At 44.4% G+C, this 17,893-nt stretch overlaps 1 long non-coding RNA gene across 1 annotated transcript in view; it reads left to right on the top strand.

Annotated features, from left to right (window-relative positions):
- The window catches only part of LOC109316292, a 149,843-nt gene that overhangs the window by 125,750 nt on the left and 6,200 nt on the right, over window positions 1-17,893 (top strand). The window contains exon 2 of the long non-coding RNA XR_002102797.1: window positions 6,304-6,444. This is a non-coding gene — a long non-coding RNA (uncharacterized LOC109316292). The remainder of the gene's footprint in view (window positions 1-6,303; window positions 6,445-17,893) is intronic.

The following is a 17,893-nucleotide window of genomic DNA, read 5'->3' as shown; positions in this document are numbered from 1 at the left end:
AGCCTCCACAAGAGAAGGCTGAGGGGGGATCTAGTGGCTGTTTACAAACTAGTCAGGGGGGACCAGCTGGCATTCGGAGAGTCCCTATTTCCCCAAGCACTACCAGGAGTGACAAGAAATCATGGTCACAAGCTGGCAAAGGGTAGATTCAGGTTAGATATCAGGAGGCGCTACTTCACTGTCAGGGCGGCTAGGATCTGGAACCAACTTCCAAAAGAAGTGGCGCTGGCCCCTACCCTGGGGGTCTTTAAAAGGAGGCTAGATGAACACCAGTACTCTTTCCTACCATGGCAGGGGTTTGGACTTGATGATCTGCTCAGGTCCCTTCCGATACTACTAACTATGAAACTGTGGTAATTTCTGTTTAGGAAAGATCCACAAGAGCTACACTTCCAGACTTCTGTCTATGTATCAACACTTGTCACCCTAGCATTGCAACTGGCTATCCCCCTAGCTGCTATTTCATGATCATGGTGTCCCACTGTGTGGAGCACGCCCCTTTTATGCTCTGAAAGTGAGTTGGTTGTCTACCTTGCCATGGAAAGCACTTCACATAGATGAAAGCTTCCATCTGTTTTCCTATAATCCTACTTTCAGGAGAAACCATTTGTGAGTTGCTGTCTCCTATTGACCTCCGGTTCTGATGCTTTTTAAAATTATTATATAACAAGCATTATGACAGATTTTTAAGCTAACCTTCTTCATCTCTGATCTTGCTGTAACTCCCAACTTACCTTACATGTTTTTCCTTCTGAAAGTAACCAGGAGAAATATAACAAATAAAGGAACCAACAGAAGGGACAAACAGAAGTATCTGCTAACCTAGTGGCTCAACATTTCCCAAGAGCTAAGGAGGACACAGAAAATGAGAGATGGAAAAGCCCTATTAAGTCATCTCATCTAACCCCCTGCCAAAATAGGTTCAAACATGGCATCCTACTAGCCAAGTCACTTTTTAGTTTCCAGCTCTGCCTTTTAAGTGTGTAGATTGTATCTACGCAGGATACTGCTGGAAAGGGAAGGATCTAATGATCTAAAAGCTGAAGCATTTGCTTAGTTCCCAGGAGCTTTTTTGGCTCAGATCAGAAGATGATGAAGTTGCAGCTGATGAGCACTGCCCCGTCAATAGGTGTTGCCTTAATCAGTGGTAATTACAAATGTGGATTTTGCAGATAACTGGCTTAGTATGAAAGGTAAACCACTAAGAAAAACAAGACCAAAACTGATGAAGTCAGAGATGGCTAAAGAGCAGAAGATAATAAAGCACAAACAGAACTTGATGAATAGGCAGGAAGCCAAGTGTGATGCCATGATGATTTGTTTGTTTCATGTCAATTAACCTCTGGGTTAAATTAAGTCAGAAATTGCATTCATAGGAACAACACAATAAGGGAAATTTTTGTGTCCAATTAACTACCATAGGAAAACAATTCTAGCTCCAAACATTCACTTAGCATCCTTGTTCACGTTGTTCTTCTCAGTTTTGTTCCATTCCTTGTATTCTCCAAATAGGGTTCAGGCTTCTATGTCATTTAATTTACAGTTGTTGAAAGGTGCTGGATTTGTGTATGTAGAAACTGAGTTTTCTGAATATCTACAGTGCATTTACTGCTACAGCTGTAACAGCACAAGGTCTTCCACGCTGCCCTGCTTATATGCCCCAGCCCTAGTACAGAAGAGAATTCAGACTCTAGACCCATTTTAATTCTCAAACCTCTAAGGCAAAGGAGACATTTTATTTATTCATACATGGTTAAGACAAAAAGCATAATTATGACCATTTATTCTGACCCCCTGTATTGTAACTTATAGAAATCAAAGTATTTATTGTGACACCATGTACCAGGATAGATTTAACTGACTCCTGGCTCCCCTGATCAAAGACAGCAACATGTTACAAACAGCACAAAAGGTTCGTGCTACTACTGGTAAGGTGAATTGCTACTACTGATGGAGATGCCATCTACTGCTCATTGCAGTATAAACCAGGCCATGGAACTTTACCAACTGGGAACTATGTCAGACCCATTCCTTGTGTTTGAGTTGAACCACAAAGCAATGCTTATGGTGACCATGGGGTAATTGAGGTGCTCAGATACTATGGCAATAAGCACATCATAAGACCCTGAGAAGAAACTTAATCCTAAAAATCCCTTGAGAAAAGTAAACTTATTGGAAGTAGGCCTGGTTAGATAAGTGGCTTAATTCAACTAGAAATGTCTCTTAAGAAAAAGCCTACAAGTAATTGGTCCCTTCTAGATTCACAGGCATTTTGAGCACCTATACACATGCATTGAAGCTGCTCTGACACTGTAATTAGACCACATCAGTGCAGATTCAATTAATTGAGTCTGCTGGAGCGTGGTAATTACTGCACTCCAGCAGACTCCAGTGTCATGTGTATCAGTGTCCCTGCACTGAAAAATGGTGGAGGGGTTGCTTTAACTAAAACTCATTCAATGAGCTTTAGTTAAAGTGCCATTTTTCAGCATGAGGATGCTGATACACAAGATGTTTCAGCTGCTTTAGAATGGCTGTCGGAGCCACTCGAATTAAAGCACCCCCCAGCCCCCGCCTCCCACAGCACATGTATAAATGCTCTTTAAGAGCCTCTTTGACGCTTAAATTGGTATTTCAGGGGAGGATAATCACTGAAAGGGACCTAGTGGGTTCCAGCCCCAAAATCAGGAAGTATGGAGGCAAATGGGACATCCCAAAAAGTTGGAGACTATAGACATAGATGACATGTTTACATTGGTGTAATTAGCATTATACCTCTGTAGAAAACAGCATCAGACAGATGATATAAAACCATAAATTGGGGTACCTTCGGCAAATCAGGGTAAAAATCCACCTATGTAAGTTACAGGGTTTAAGAGATGTCTGTCTATGCCCATCCTACAGTACCAGTTTGCTAAAGGCAGATGAACTCTTACCTGTTCCCCACCACTTAATGGCAAGACATAACAGCTACCTGGTATCCACTGCTACCTGTCTGTCCATTCCTGAGGTAAGATATTCAGTAAGAATATCTCCCAAAGCCTTTCTCTTTAATATTACCCAGAACAGATAGTCAGAGCAAGTTTGATTCCAGTCTAGACTCGCTTTCTGCTTCCCAGCTATTTCCTATTAAAAAGTTGGACTTAGTTTTAACAGAAATGAAGAAAAATAAAACTAGTTACCTACCAAACTCATCAAAGGCTCATGACTTTTGTCATTGTTTTTGAGTATAATCTTGTACCTTACCCTGTATCTTACTGGCTCCCTCCAATGGCTTGTATCAGATCTCTTCCCTTTATCCCTTTCATATAGACTTTTGGCTCAAAGTGGTTGTCTACTTAAATACAATCTTGCTTAATACTATACATACTTAAATACATAGTTCAAAATGCATTCTTGGTTGCATTTTTTTGGGGCCACAGACTGTCAGTTGGAAAGGAAGAGAGCATCTTGTGAGTTCTCATGTTTAATCTCAAAGTTTTGGACCACCTGGCAATACTATCAAGATTATTTGCCTCAGGAAGATTCAGTGTACAATACACAATAGCGTTCAGTACAGTGCACCCTGTCTATAAATACCACCACATGGAAAATGTGGCACAGTCAGCTATACCTGATCCTAAGCCTGCAAAAGATCCAAGAAATGATCTTTGGGTTAGGAAGCAAAGAATATCCAGGGTGGAATTACAACTTGCTATGTTGTTGAGTGGATTTTATTATTTAAAAAAATACATGGTAAATTATAGAACCCATATGCTCCTGATTTCACTGACTTTAAAAATAGAAAGTGAAAGCTCACAGCTGGGGGCACAGCTGCTGCTAAATGCTAGTGAAAGCTATGACCACGAGTGTCTGTCATAAATGCAGCAGCCTGCAACTGAAGTTGCGGCAGAGGAGTTTTTCTTCTTTATCATTTGCAGCTGGGTCTTGCTGGGGAATCCTCCACCCTACTGCCTCCAGCGTCAACTGTGTCTCCTCTAAGGCAGATGCAGACATGTTTAACTAAGATTCCCAAATGTTGACAGATCTCAGCCAACATTGTATTTCCAGGATCCCAAAAAAGAAGTTTTCATTCTTAGTTTTCTGACACTTATTTTCTTTCAGAAGTGTTCAAGTCTGCACACTTCAAAAATCACATAATTCAGACTATAGGGATGGATTTAGGCTGCCATCTTGGAGTCACTAGTATCTAGATGGAAGCAGAAGGTGAACAGTTAGTGGTACAGCTTCAAAGGACTCAGTGTCAATCTAGGAGAGATCAGATATGTTTCCAGGATATGAAATATATGTCAAGTAGCTATGTGATATCTGATTAATGGGCAAAACTCTAATATATTAACATCTTGGTGGATTGGTGCAGAGTTCTGTACAAATCGGATTCTCATAGGGTATGCTGGGGACTGCCTGAGATCAAGCACTGCCATGCATGAACAGATAATGACCGTGTCTTCATTAGCAGCACGATCAAGCAGAATTCCCTGCCCCATTTGTATTTATCTACCGTCACTTGACTAAAGCATGTCTATTTGCAAGTCCTGTAAATACCATGTTTAGTTTATCTTTATCATCTGCTACAAAAATGAATGGTTTTGTGTAAATGGAATTTCAAATGTAAATGTAAACAATCCCAAAGTGTAGGCTTAGATATAATCAGTGACTGACTGACTACACTGACTTGTGCAGGCTACAGACGTAGCAAAAGCCTGGGAAAGTTGAATGAGAATCTGTTTATCAAAGCCACTAATATTAGGCTAGGCCAAGTGTGAATAACTGTTTTTTGGGAAAGTGTTTAACAGCAGCTAAAAGTAACAACAGATGCTTTGCCTTTGAAAAGAACTCAGTTATATGTAGTCCGCTAGAAACATACTGAAATAATCATATGTTTTAGTTACCAGATGTGGCCTTTTTCAAGGGGCTTATGATAAGCTACAGAAGTGTGCCTGAAGTTGAAGACCATAAAGTCTGTTCCAGCGTAAACCTTTGCAGAGGTTACAACTACCCTGGTCATCAAAGTAAAAGGAACAGAACACATCAAGTAGTGTTCCCTGATGGTGAAGGAAAGAGATAAGAAGTCCTGTCTCCCAGAATTATCATTTTCATAAGGATTAGACTGTAGCTAATTGGCAACTTCCAAGCCAACAGAAAAAAACTGGTCCAGTCCAGTTCCTAAAATCTCAGTGAAACAAAGGAATCTGAATAACGCTAATCAGTGAATATTTATTAAAATAAGCTACATATAAGTATCAGGCATAAATGATGGGGAAAAGGAGGCTGAGTTTTTGGTTGTAGCCATGTTGGTCTAAGGACATAGGCAGGCAAGGTTCTTTGGGTGGATGTGAGATCTTTTATTAGACCAACTGAATAGTTGGAAAAAAGTTCTTAGCAAGCTTTTGGGTGCAATCACCTTTTGTCAGGCATAGGGAGTCTCTGCTGGTCTGAGACTCCAAGGAATGAGAGAAGCTAAAATTGTGGAGGGATGTCAGTGAAAATGTAAATAGGCAGAGATAAGCAAGACAAAAGGAAATCCAGGGAAGGGAGGGGGAAGAGAGCAAGGGGAAGAAAAAGTCAGAAGGAGACAACAGAGATAAGATACAAGGTAGAAAAGATGCAATCTGTGGAAAAGGGAATAGTTGGAGATCAGGAAAGCCGGAATGGGACAAGCTAAAAGTGGACAGGATGTCAGAAGGAGCAAATTCAAGACAACTTGCTGCCAGCCTGTGTGCCTCCTTCCACCCGTGTCTCTCCCACCAGTGAGAATCTGTATTGTGTTGTTGCAGGTAGCTAATAGGCATTGAGACCAGTGTTTATTCTATACATTGGGCTGTAATCAATACAAGGTTGGGATACAGACTTGCCTCTTGTCCCCTTTATTTGAGTTGGGTGGTAGTAATAACCTACCTGTTAAGAAGGAATGGAAGATCATTGAGAAATGAAATTGTATCTTGATTTGCTATACAAAAAGGGTAATCATACTGTAACTGTCCCTTAATTCTGTGCCTAAGCTCACAAAAGAGTCCTCATCATAGAAAGCCTGTAGTCTTGTCTCTCTAAAGACTCCGTTTTTGGTAACAGTTGCCCCGTCCCTTAAAAAAGAAGAAAGAAAAACACTATGAAAAGTGTTATTAATCCACTGGTGAGGCTCAGAGCAGGGTCTGTGTAATGAGAGATTCCAAGGAGAACGTTTCTGCACAGCTGCTGTCTCTTGATCTTAAATGTCTCCGGTGCTTCTGACTTGGAAGGCAGGAAAAATAAGAAATGCTATCTTGTTTAACTATGCTGTCTCTTACCTTGCTTTGCATTTAGGTAGCTGGAATGGACCACCTAACTTGAAGACCTGACTTAAAGGAAATTCTTTGATGGTGAGACCTGGGAATGAAATGATTTTTGAAGCAAGAGCACCCTCTAATGGAAAACAAAAGGAAAGAGCAGCAATGCTCAAACGAGGTAAATTTGTCCCCATGCTGAACATATCCTTTCATGTGACAGCTAGACATAACCTGCATGTTAGAATTAGTTTGTTTGTTTCCCCTGTATTCAATAGATATTAACTTACTTTTTTTGGAGAAGGGGGAAGGGAAAGGGGCAGTGGGAGTATCTATGTAAAAACGATGAATCATGAACCAGAGGCAGTAGCATAAGTACGGGGTGATAACTGGAGCAGGAGCCCCAGATGCCAATTCAGGGCAGTGGGAGGGAGAAGGGAAGGGGAGGTGCAAAACCACTAGCTGCTGCAGTTGCTGCTCAGCTACATTCCCAGTGCTGCCCAGGGTGCACAGTTGCCACGTTATGCCTATAACCAGAGGTTGGAGGAAAATAACATTTAAAACGTATATGAGACCTCTCTGCCCAACACAAAAGGCACTTTACCCACTTGAAGGGCTCGATCATACTTTTTAGGCAGCGCCCCGAGCAAGGGGTAATGACTAAACTGCACCAGCTTGGAAGACAGTGGCTACATCTACACAAGATGCTGACTGAGCAGTTGTTACTGTGCAGCCATTTACTAACTACTTGTATCAGACTTACTGTGCAGTAGCATTGCCAACAGCTTTTAGGTGATGCTGACTGTGCAATAGCTCATTACTACTCCGCAGTAGCATTGCGTCACGCTTTGTGCCATTCCACACGGCAGGAATGAGCTACTGCAGTCAGTGTCTCATGTAGACACAGCCACTGAGACCCAGAAGCACCTCTCAACCCTGATGTTATCCTTGCTCACAGGAGCTAGTGATTATACCACTGAACACTAGTGTGAATGTATAATGTATCACAGTCTAGCCTTTTATTACTTAAGACTACTCATTCATTTGGGAGTTATTAGTACAGACGTTTTACAGATGATGAACACCAAGGCACACGGATTAGGCAACATGTCTCAGATCATACAGCCGAACTCAGGTCTCTTGATTCCTATGCCAACATACTATGTAATATCTAAACCGTGTTGTTTCCCCTGCTGATCACATAGAAAATGTATATTGATATTCCTGAAAGAAACACATTCCAGACACATCTATAGAAAACACCTGCATTGCAGTTTCTCACGTGTCCCTTTAGCATTTCCTTTAGCATTCCTGTTCACTCTCCCTTTCAACAAGTACTCTCTGCCACTGTGACACAGGATACTGGGCAAGATGGATCTGTGGTCTTACCCAGTAAACGGCACTTCTTATGTTCCTTCTTGCATCATGTCCTGCAGCATTGTTGCAGTAGGCTGAGAACTGTACAAACAACATTTATTGTCAAAGCCCTGATCTGCATTCATTTGCAACATGACATCCCTCCTTTTTATTTGTTCTGTGCCAGCGCATTTGCTCACCATTTCACATTTAGCCAGCAGGGCTCTTTTGATACAGGGATGTGCCAGTCCAAAAGAAGCCACATCAGAGAGCTGAGGCTTGTCGTGTTCAGGCACGCTGACTGTGTCAATGAAAGAAAGGCACTCACGTATTTCTCAGAAAGACTGGGGAGTAGGTTAAATCAGTCAGAAGACATGTCTCAACAGTACAGGTTTTTTGTATGTCTTCCTATGCTACTGGTCAGTAAAATAATTCAGATTGTGTAGATTCACTTTAATGTACATGTGTACAGATAAACATAATGTATGCATTTATAGTATTTGTGTGGTAGCAAATACAGCCCCGTAGTTAAGGTTGTGAAACAGTTGCTGGTGTATACCAGTGTTTTGACTTGCTCATAACTTTCTGAAAGGTTCTACTTTCTAGGCTGAAATTTTCCATCATTGGTCTCAGCCAAAATGTGATTTTTTCTGGGGGGGAAAGTTTGAGGAAAAACTATTCAGACATTCTGTGAAGCTGGAAATAAAAGCAAAAACTTCTCTTAAAAGCAACTTAGAAATGTATTTAGGTACACATCCAGTAAGGAAAACAGGAATAGAAAACACAACTGTGTACAACATGACTATGTTAATTAGCTGTCTAGGAACCTTGACTTTTTACAGTTTCTCACTCATTTTTAAGGGCCTGACTCTCCTGTAGCCCACACTGGGTTGCTACTGGCATTTTATCACTGATTTTAGTGTATTTACTCTTGATTTTCACTGATTTGAATTCGGCCCAGAGTATACAGCTTTGTTAATGCTTTATCATGTTTGACGTGGGTGTGACTTTCTCATTTATATGACTACATATACAATTAGTGGGTGAAATACTATTTGTTTAAGCAGGGATGGATCCAGAGGGGGTGCAGTGGCACACCTGCATAGCCCCTTTCAGACTAGACTGCATTGTAGAGACTCTGGGGACTTTTTTCAAGTCTCCAAAGCAAGTAAGAACTCTCCTCGCTTCTTCTCCATGCTCAAAGACATGTTCCCTCCCCCACCTGCTACTGCTGCTTTCCTCAATCTCCTGGGGCTGGGAAAACTTCTGAGCCACATCTGCCCACTCCAGCCAGGCTGTGTGAAGGCTAGGCTCAGCTGTGTTCCTCCTCCCCACACCTGTTTCCAGGGGACTGGGAAGGAGCCCATCAGCACTGCTGCAGCTTCTACTTTTCCCAGGTGAGCCCAGTCCCCATGCAGCCTGATGGGAGTAGGCAGGAAGGGCTTTGAAGTTTCTCTTGCCCCTGGGACAGTAGGGAAAGCGGCAGAGGTAAGTGACAGAGTGGGGGAAGGAGAGGGGAGGGGACATGCCTTTGAGCACAGATGGGAAGGGAAGGGAAGCGAAGCTTACATGTCTGGAAGCTCCCACAGCATGGTCTGGCTGGGGAAGGAAGCTGGGAGCAGGCGTGGAAGCTACCCCTGCAGTGTAGGTGACTGCTCCCCTTTGCCAAATCAGGCCTGCCTGTGTGCAAGATTAGAAGTCATGCTACTTACTGCAAGATACTGGAACTGTAATTCATCAGACAATGAATCTGCCAAATGCCATGTCCTGACAACTCTGGAGAAGCATGGCCAAAAAGAAAAATCACTTAAGTGGAAAATTCCCTTTATGCAGAGTTCAAACAAGGGCCTTTATTTTGGTGGGAAAAAGTGAGGCATAAGTAGCGTATACCCTTCACACTGGCTCTCTATACAAGGGCAATTTCTCCCCTAGGCAATTGAATAATGGTGTAGATGAGAGCAAGGGAAGTTCCTTCTTGAGCAGTGTGGGGAGATCAGTTTACATGCAAAAGTCTGAGATTTTCTTTTTTATGTAACCAAAATCTCAGCGATAGTCATCTATGTGCCCTGCCTTTTGTTAAAACCCTGCCTAAACACTGAATTCTGAACAGACATTTGATACTCAGAGTTCTCTAGGCATAAAGAAATAGGCTTTCTCACGCTTCATTATCCAAGTCTCTCTCCAAGACATGGTCCAATGTGTATCATTTACTAGCATGAGCACAAGAGGTCATATTCTTAGTCACTGCAAATCAGTGAAACTCCACTGCTTTGAATGGGGTGATGATGAGTTATGTCAACTGACAATCTGGCTCGCTGGTGTTTTTGTGAACTATGGTGACTAATGTGTTGTACAGTGTTCCTTAGGCTTTGAGGCCAAACAACCAGAGGAAAATCTGAACTCAGAGCAAAACTAGAGAAAGTGTGTGTATATGTTGTGTCTGAGGGAGGCTATTGATGGAAGCATAGAAAAGGAAAGTTTTTAGGGGATTTCTAATGCTTAAGACTTGACCAAATCAGATGTCAGTACTGATTTTCCCATTAATAAATAGAACTTCTTTCTCTGAGTCTAGAGAAAAAATGACTCAGCAAGAAAAAAATGATCAAACTCCTATGTCCAGATGTTTTAAAAGGAAATTGGAAAAATAATCACATTTTCCTATCTCTTTTTTTGACCTGTTTCCTTCAGCCCTTACACAGCAAACAGGCTTCAGCTAATGAGAATATCTGTTTTTTCCAGGTGTTACCAGATTTGCCCATCACTTTGGGGTGTGGTCATTAGGAAACATTTCTAGGGTCTTTGTAATTCTATCAATGTGCTGCTTGTGTTACTTCTGTTTCTATATGGAGCTGTATCTCTCACTTCTGCAAGGCCTCACCCCCAATGGAGCTATCTTGCAAGACTCAGTTTCAGTGGGGGCGGGTTCCTCCAGCCACCAAATCAGTCAAACACACACGCACACACTCTAACGTGACACACCTTACCCAGCCAGGTTGATCAGCATGTCCAGGCTGACACCCTCATATGTCAGGAATCAGTTCATTAAGGTAACAATAAAATGCAGCCAGATACAAGCACACAGGTGAACAGAATACCTCTGAATCTGGCTGGGTGTCCAGATGACACCCTCATGGGCCAGCATTCAGTTCATTAGGGCACATCTGAGCCAAACTGGGTCAATCAGCCTGTACAAGCTGATCCCCTTATGTCTCAAACTCAGCATGTCCCAATCTTTTGCCCTAACTGTCCTAGTAGTGGTAGCTTTTTGATGAGTGGACCCCACAGTATTTCTGGACTTCACCAGGATCTTTGCTTAAGTAAAAAAAGCATTGCTACAGAGTAAGTGGGGAAGGGGAAGTAGAGAAGAAAAATATACCCGATTACCACCAGTTTGACTATAAAAGTTATTTATTGCTGAGTCTATGAAATTTATAATAGTACTAGTAGTAATCACCATGCAAGGAAAAACAAACAAAACAATTACAATATTACCCTGATTTAATTGAGTATTTGGGGAAACTTAGCTCAAGCTTAACTAATACAATTTATGTTCAGAAAGCTATGTCTAGAGAGAAAAAGAAAAACCAGAGAGAAAGAGAGAGAAGGCAAGAGCTGGGATATTACCGTTCTAAGGCACTCGGGTGATTTGTTGACAAGCAAAGTTTCTAACATGATTGTTGAAGGGAGACGATCTGTTTCTCTCCACTTCTTGAGACAACAGTGGATGGTGTCAGAAAGATTTCTCTCTCTTGAAGCAGACTGTTTGCTGCTTTACAGCTTTCTCATACCCTTAGTTCAGCCTCTTCAATGTAAATCAAGAGGGTCCCAAGCCATAATTAACAGGGAAAATCCTGTTATTTAAACAGCTTAAATTTAAATGAATTACCTTTTTCAGTGATAAAGCGTTATCTGGTTTGGAACATCTCAAGAAACTGATTAACAACCAGGAAAAATATCAAGTATTAAGGTGTAACCAGACACCTAGGAGCCAGCTTGAAATTATTATGAATATAGAAGATATACTGGAGGGGATACCACATTGTTTCTTCTCAGCTATGCTTGCACTGTGAAGTCAGCATCAGTATTTTGTGTTTTACCTGTTGTGAATAAGCCTCAGCTTAGCATGAATTTCAGATTTTACTGTAGTCTTTTAACAGACTTAGGGGGATTACTTGGAGTGTTCATAAACTTTGCGGGGAGGACTTCCACCAGTCATCCCAGGAAAAGTATGGCAGTATTTGTGGTCAGAGCTCCAATGGGGCTGGACACTGTGATGAACCCTTAACTATTGTTCAAATGTCGCCCATACCCCCTCTGACTCGATCAGCCCATACCCCCTCTGACTTGCCTCAACATTCCCTAACCTGGCAACAGAGTTTTAGTCAATCAAGTTTAACTGGCCTCCCATACTGGGACTGGGGATTGTACAGCCTGAGATCCCTATTAAACTTTTCTTCTGCTTAGTTCTGGGTGGATGAGGTGTGTGTGTATGGGATGGGAGGAAGAAGAAAAAGTCCTTTGTAAGTCCAGCATGCTGAGTGCCAGGGCTTCCTCTGGAACACAGAGCTGACAGGTAACACAGGATTTGGGGAGAATCCCTTTTGTGAAATCTTGTGCCTGCCTTCACATTCAATAGCAAGGGTCAGCACTCAGGTGTGGCCAGCAGTGAAAATGAGTTTGGTAATCTTCTTCTAGACTCTCTGACAAACACCATTAAAACCTGCACACAATTTGTCAGCACTGGGTCTCTGTCCTCCAGTGGAGCTTAAGACTTGAAAAGCCTGAGGATGCTTTAGGTCAAGAGTATTCAGATGCAAAGAGAAAAATGAGACAGGAGTTACAGATGAGATCAAGCACATTGGTTTCCTCTGGTGGCTGCTATCCTGGCCTTGCAGCAGAGTCTTTAGGCCTTTGACTTTTTTGAGCTTCAGATTGACTCACAAAATGTTTAAGAAAAAGAAATAAAGCCTCTTGCAAACATTGCCACATCTGTAAAGGTTAAACCAGGGAGCCCTCCTGTGGCAATTTTTTATAATTATGTTTTCTCCTAAGATAGAATCATCACATCAGAAACTTGTTTGAATCCAAATACCGTGTAATGATGACATAAAATTGCATGCCTATATGAGCACGTATGTAACTATAATGTAACTATGTTTGAATGTAGCAGTTATATATATTTATAATTTTATGATATTATTAGAGTGTAAATATAAATACATCACATACACATTCACTGTGTAATACTGTAAATATACATACTATGTATAATAGGTAACAATATAATTATATATAGTTATATATTACAAAAAGTTAAAGGATAAGCCAAGATTCTATTGTTTGTGTTGGGCAGATTACAACATTTAAGATTGTTTCATAGTAGGTAGGGTCAGAAGGGACCTGAGCAGATAATCAAGTCCGACCCCCCGCCATGGGCAGGAAAGCATGACCCCAGCTAAGTGATTATCTAGCCTCCTTTTGAAGACCCCCAGGATAGGAGCAAGCACCACTTCCCTTGGAAGTTGGTTCCAGATCCTAGCCACCCTGACTGTAAAGCAGTGCCTCCTGATATCTAGCCTGAATCTACTCTCAGTCAACTTATGGCCATTATTCCTCGTTACTCCTGGTAGAGCTCAGGGGAGCCGGGACTCTCCCATAGCCTGCTGGTCCCCCTTGGCCAGTTTGTAGATGGCCACCAGATCCTCTCTCAGCTTTCTCTTGTGGAGACTGGACAGGTTCAGGTCCCGCAGCCTCCACACATAGGGCCTGTCTTGCTGCCCCATGATCATGTGAGTGGCCCTCCTCTGGACCCTCTCGATGCTGTCCACATCCCTCCTGAAGTGTGGCGCCCAGAACTGGATGCAGTACTCCAACTGCGGCCTGACCAGTGTCTTGTACAGGGGGAGGATCACCTCCTTGGACCTGCTCGTGATGCATCTGTGGATGCATGACAAGGTGCAGTTAGCCTTGCTGACTGCATCCCCACATTGGTGGCCCATGTTCATTTTGGAATCAGTAATGACACCAAGATCCTTTTCTGCCTCTGTGCTGACTAGAAGGGAGTTCCCCAGCCTGTAGCTATGCTGCTGGCTCTTCCTCCCCAGGTGTAGTACCTTGCACTTGTCAGTATTGAATCCCATCCTATTCTCATCCACCCACCCCTGTAACCTGTCTAGATCTAGTTGTAGCCTGTCCCTCTCCTTCAGCATGCCAACATTTTAGTGTCTCTCTCCACATTTTAGTGTCATCTGTGAATTTGAATAAGGTGCTTTTCACCCCCTCGCCCAAGTCACCGATGAAGATGTTGAACAGTGTGGGCCTGAGGACCGGGCCCTGGGGGACCCCACTGCCCACATCCCTCCAGGTCGAAAATGACCCATCCACCACCACTCTCTGGGTACAGTCCTCCAGCCAATTTGCAACCCATCTGACTCTGTAGGCAGCAACGCCAGTCACCTAATTTCTTAATGAGAATGGGGTGAGAGACAGTGTAGAAGGCCTTCCTAAAGTCCAGAAAGACTATGTCCACCATGACACCTGCATCCAAGGATTTTGTGACCTGGTCATAGAAGGCCATCAGATTGGTCTGACAGGACCTGCCTCAAATGAACCCATGTTGGTTGTCCCTAAGCATGATCACCCCTGCTGGTCCCTCGCAGATGTGCTCCTGGATAATTTTCTCAAAGAGCTACCCCAGGACCAAGTTACCCCAGGACCCAACCAGGGATAAGAGCTAGACCAGGAATTCTCAGGTCAGCTTGCAGAGGTAGTTAAGTCAAGGGACGTGGTCATCATGGGTGACCTAAACTATCCGGACATCTGCTGGGAAGAGCAGTTAGCCAGGTCTGACTGCTCACGTAGGTTCCTAGCCAAGTTACTGGACCTCCATTTAACCCAGGAGGTACACAGTCCCACCAGGGGAAATGCCTTGTTGGACCTGGTCCTGGCGATGGGCAATGATCTGGTTAGTGGACTGCGAGTTCTCGACCACCTGGGCAACAGTGATCATCGCCTGCTGAAATTCACCATCCAGTGCAGGGTGTCAAAGGCCTGCACCAAGGCAACAGCCCTGGACTTCAGGAGGGTGGATTTCAATGAGGTAAGGAGACTAGCTGGGGAGGCATTGAGGTCCCAGAGGGGAGGGGAGTTGGGAGTCCAGGAAAAGTGGTCTTTCCTTAAGGAGACAATCCTCCAAGCCCAAAGGGTGACAATCCCCACACGAATCAATGGGGGCAGGAGTGCTCATGGCTCACCAAAAGCATCCAAGAATGTCTCGAAGCTAAAAAGGAGGTGTGCACCCAATGGAAGGGAGAGACCATCACCAAGGAGGATTATACCTCCATTGCCTGAGATTGTAGGGAAGCTGTTAGGAAGGCTAAGGCAGAAATGGAACTGGGACTAGCAACCCAGATCAAGGACAATAAGAAGTCCTTTTTTAACTACAGAGGGGGTAAAAAGAAGGTACCAGGTAATATAGGGCCTTTGCAGGATCCGCTAGGAAATCTGGTGGTCACACCAGATGACAAAGATAACCTTTTTAACAATCTCTTTGCCTCCATCTTTTTGAGCAGGGACTGGGGCATCCCCCCCACTGGGCACAATTTATACCCACAATTTACACCTACAGAGTTCAGCAGTGTGGGGCCCCAGGTGACAGCTGCACCACCAGCCTAAGTGGCCTGGAGCTGCCTGAAGGTGCATGGTGTCAGATGGCACCTCACCAAGACAGGCTGCACCCACGCCATTTAGCAGAGGCAGTGCCGGGTGCCTGTCAGGTGACGCCAAACCGCACTGCTCCTTACTGCCCCATGCTACATGGGGGGTCTGTGCCACAAGGCCCTGGGTGCCCTGATGGCCACTGCTGGTGACAGTAAGCTGCCAGCCATGCTGGGGGGCTCTGGGCCCTGCAGGGGGCAGGGGACCCACCCCTCCTGAGCAGCCCCCTCATATGGCCCCCCCACACCCATAGTCCTCCCACAATCTACCCACAAACCCCAAACCTCCAAGCCCTCCCCCACAAACACCTCATGCACGTACCCAGCTCTGGGAGTCAGGAGTAAGGGGACTGGGAGCGGGAGGCAGGCTGTGAGTTGAGAGTGAGGGGCAAGGGCAGGGGCAAGGCACTGACATATCAGTGCTGCTCAGCGCTGCACATCCTGCTGAGCAAAGTGTGTAGGGCATCTCTTATTTTTCTATGACAAAAAAACCAAAAGTAAATGCCAAAGTGTATAGATATTTATAATGTATTATATTATGATGATAGAGGCACTGGTAGGCTTCCAAACTGCTTTAAACTTGTAAATATGTCAATAAAACATTGCCCATCTGTTCTCGCTCTATATAGTGATGTTTCATTTTAATAGCGGAAGAACGCCGTTTGGGGTATTTTAATGAGAAAATTTGGGTTTCCTATCAGAGAATTTGCAATTTTTAAACAAGGAATACCAGGATCTCTGCTGCTGAGACAAGTGGCAAGACCCAGGCAGAGAAGCCTGTCCAAGGCCAGCACTGGGGACCCAGCTGGAGGGCAGATGAGGTAGCTGACCTGTTGGCCATTTGGGGCCAAGAGGACACACTTGGACAATTCAGAGCAGGCCACCACAAGGAGCACATCTTCTGGGTGATAGCTGCCCAGATGGCAGAGTGGGGGCACCCCATCCGGATTTGGCAGGGGCATAGCCATGGGGCCACAGGTCCAAGGACGTGGATGCTGTCGCAGGTGGCAGCAGATTACAGCTATGCAGCAGCCCCCACTGCCAGGCTGCTGCAGTGGGTAGAGAGGGCAGGAACAACTCCACGTTAGGGCTGCTTCAGCAGTCCAGCTGGCACAAGGGGTAGTTTCCGCAGATATCAAATGGCTGGGTCCCAGAAGCTCCTGAGGACAAGTAGCCCTGAGCTGCTCACCAGGGCACTTAGGTGCTGGCCCTAAGCTCTAGCTCCCCCTGGCTGCAGATCCAGGATGAGTTGGGCAGGGTTATTTTGCCCCAAGTAGCACAACCTGATCCACACCAAAGTGAAGGTCTGGGGCACTTGCACTGAGGCAAAACTCCCCAGCTCAAATTTGTGCTGCTCCTATTTGAGCTGCTACAAGTGCACATGACTGCATGTGTGGATGTGCCCACAGTCAGAATCTACACTTGCATTTAATCACAGTTAATTACTCTACTGTAAGATAGTTGTGCTGGGGATGCTACTATCTTACAGTGGTGCCAATTAGTTTACTGCGGCCTAATACTGTTGCATGTGTAGATGGTGATGCTTTACTCCACAGCTAATTAATCTACACTGCAGTAAAGTGCACATGTAGACATGGCTACTGTATGGGCATATGCTTATAGTCCTAGATTCCATGTGTTATCAGCATGGAGGCTGATATACAATGCATACATGTGTATACTTTATCCATGCTGATGTAAAGGTTGAATCCTATTAAACTTAATATTAAAGCAGCTGCTTATTAATTACAGTTATTCATTAAAAAAGAAACTTTTCAAAAGGACCTCCCTAAAGTCTGAAATTAATGGGGCTGATAAAGAAACAAGGGCCCCTCATCTGTTACTGAGTGACGAACTTTTGGCTGAGGGAGCTCTCACCTTGGGTTGCATCTTGGCCATGTATAGATTCTGAATTTATTAGGCCTGTGCAAAGCGCCTGATATTTGCTTCAGATTCAGATTTGGCAGATTCGGGGGACAGTGTTTCAATTTGGTGATTCGAATCACTGTCCTGATTCAATTTGCCTGAAGCTGATTCGGAGATTCGGCAGGAGTTGAATCTCTGAATCAGCCAAGCTAGGCCCATCCCCCACCCCTTTCCCAGTCCAGTAATGGCCACCCCGCCCACCCCAGCTCCCAGCATTTGGGGAAAAAAAACCTAGTTCAGCAGGTGCTGCCAGGTGCAGAGTGATCCTTGCTTTCCCCCACTGCCCCATGTTGCATGGGGAGGTCTGCACAAACCCCCAAACCTCCCCCCCACTCTACCAGCCCCCCCGCCATGGGTGCCCCACACGGTCCAGCTCCAGCCCTTTAAGAAAAAGAAAAACCTGAAGAAACCCCAAGACTCACCGCTCCAGCCGGCAGGGGTGATCCCCACTGTCTGCAGGAGCTCCCGAAGACCTGAGGCTGCACCAGGAGCAGTGAGTCCCAGGGATTTTCTCTTTTTTTTTTCTTAAAGGGCCAGAGCCCCAGCAAGCAGGGCAGCCATGGGGGGGCTGGGGGAGTGGGGAGGTCTAGAGGACTCATGCAGAGACTCCCATGCAGTGTGGGGCAGTGAGGG

The sequence above is a fragment of the Crocodylus porosus genome, unplaced genomic scaffold (genome assembly GCF_001723895.1).
Source record: "Crocodylus porosus isolate Cpor-Errol unplaced genomic scaffold, CroPor_comp1, whole genome shotgun sequence".
In the NCBI taxonomy this organism is placed as follows: domain Eukaryota; kingdom Metazoa; phylum Chordata; order Crocodylia; family Crocodylidae; genus Crocodylus; species Crocodylus porosus.
The sequence above is the reverse complement of the archived record's forward strand: the minus strand, read 5'-3'. Positions and strand labels throughout refer to the sequence as shown.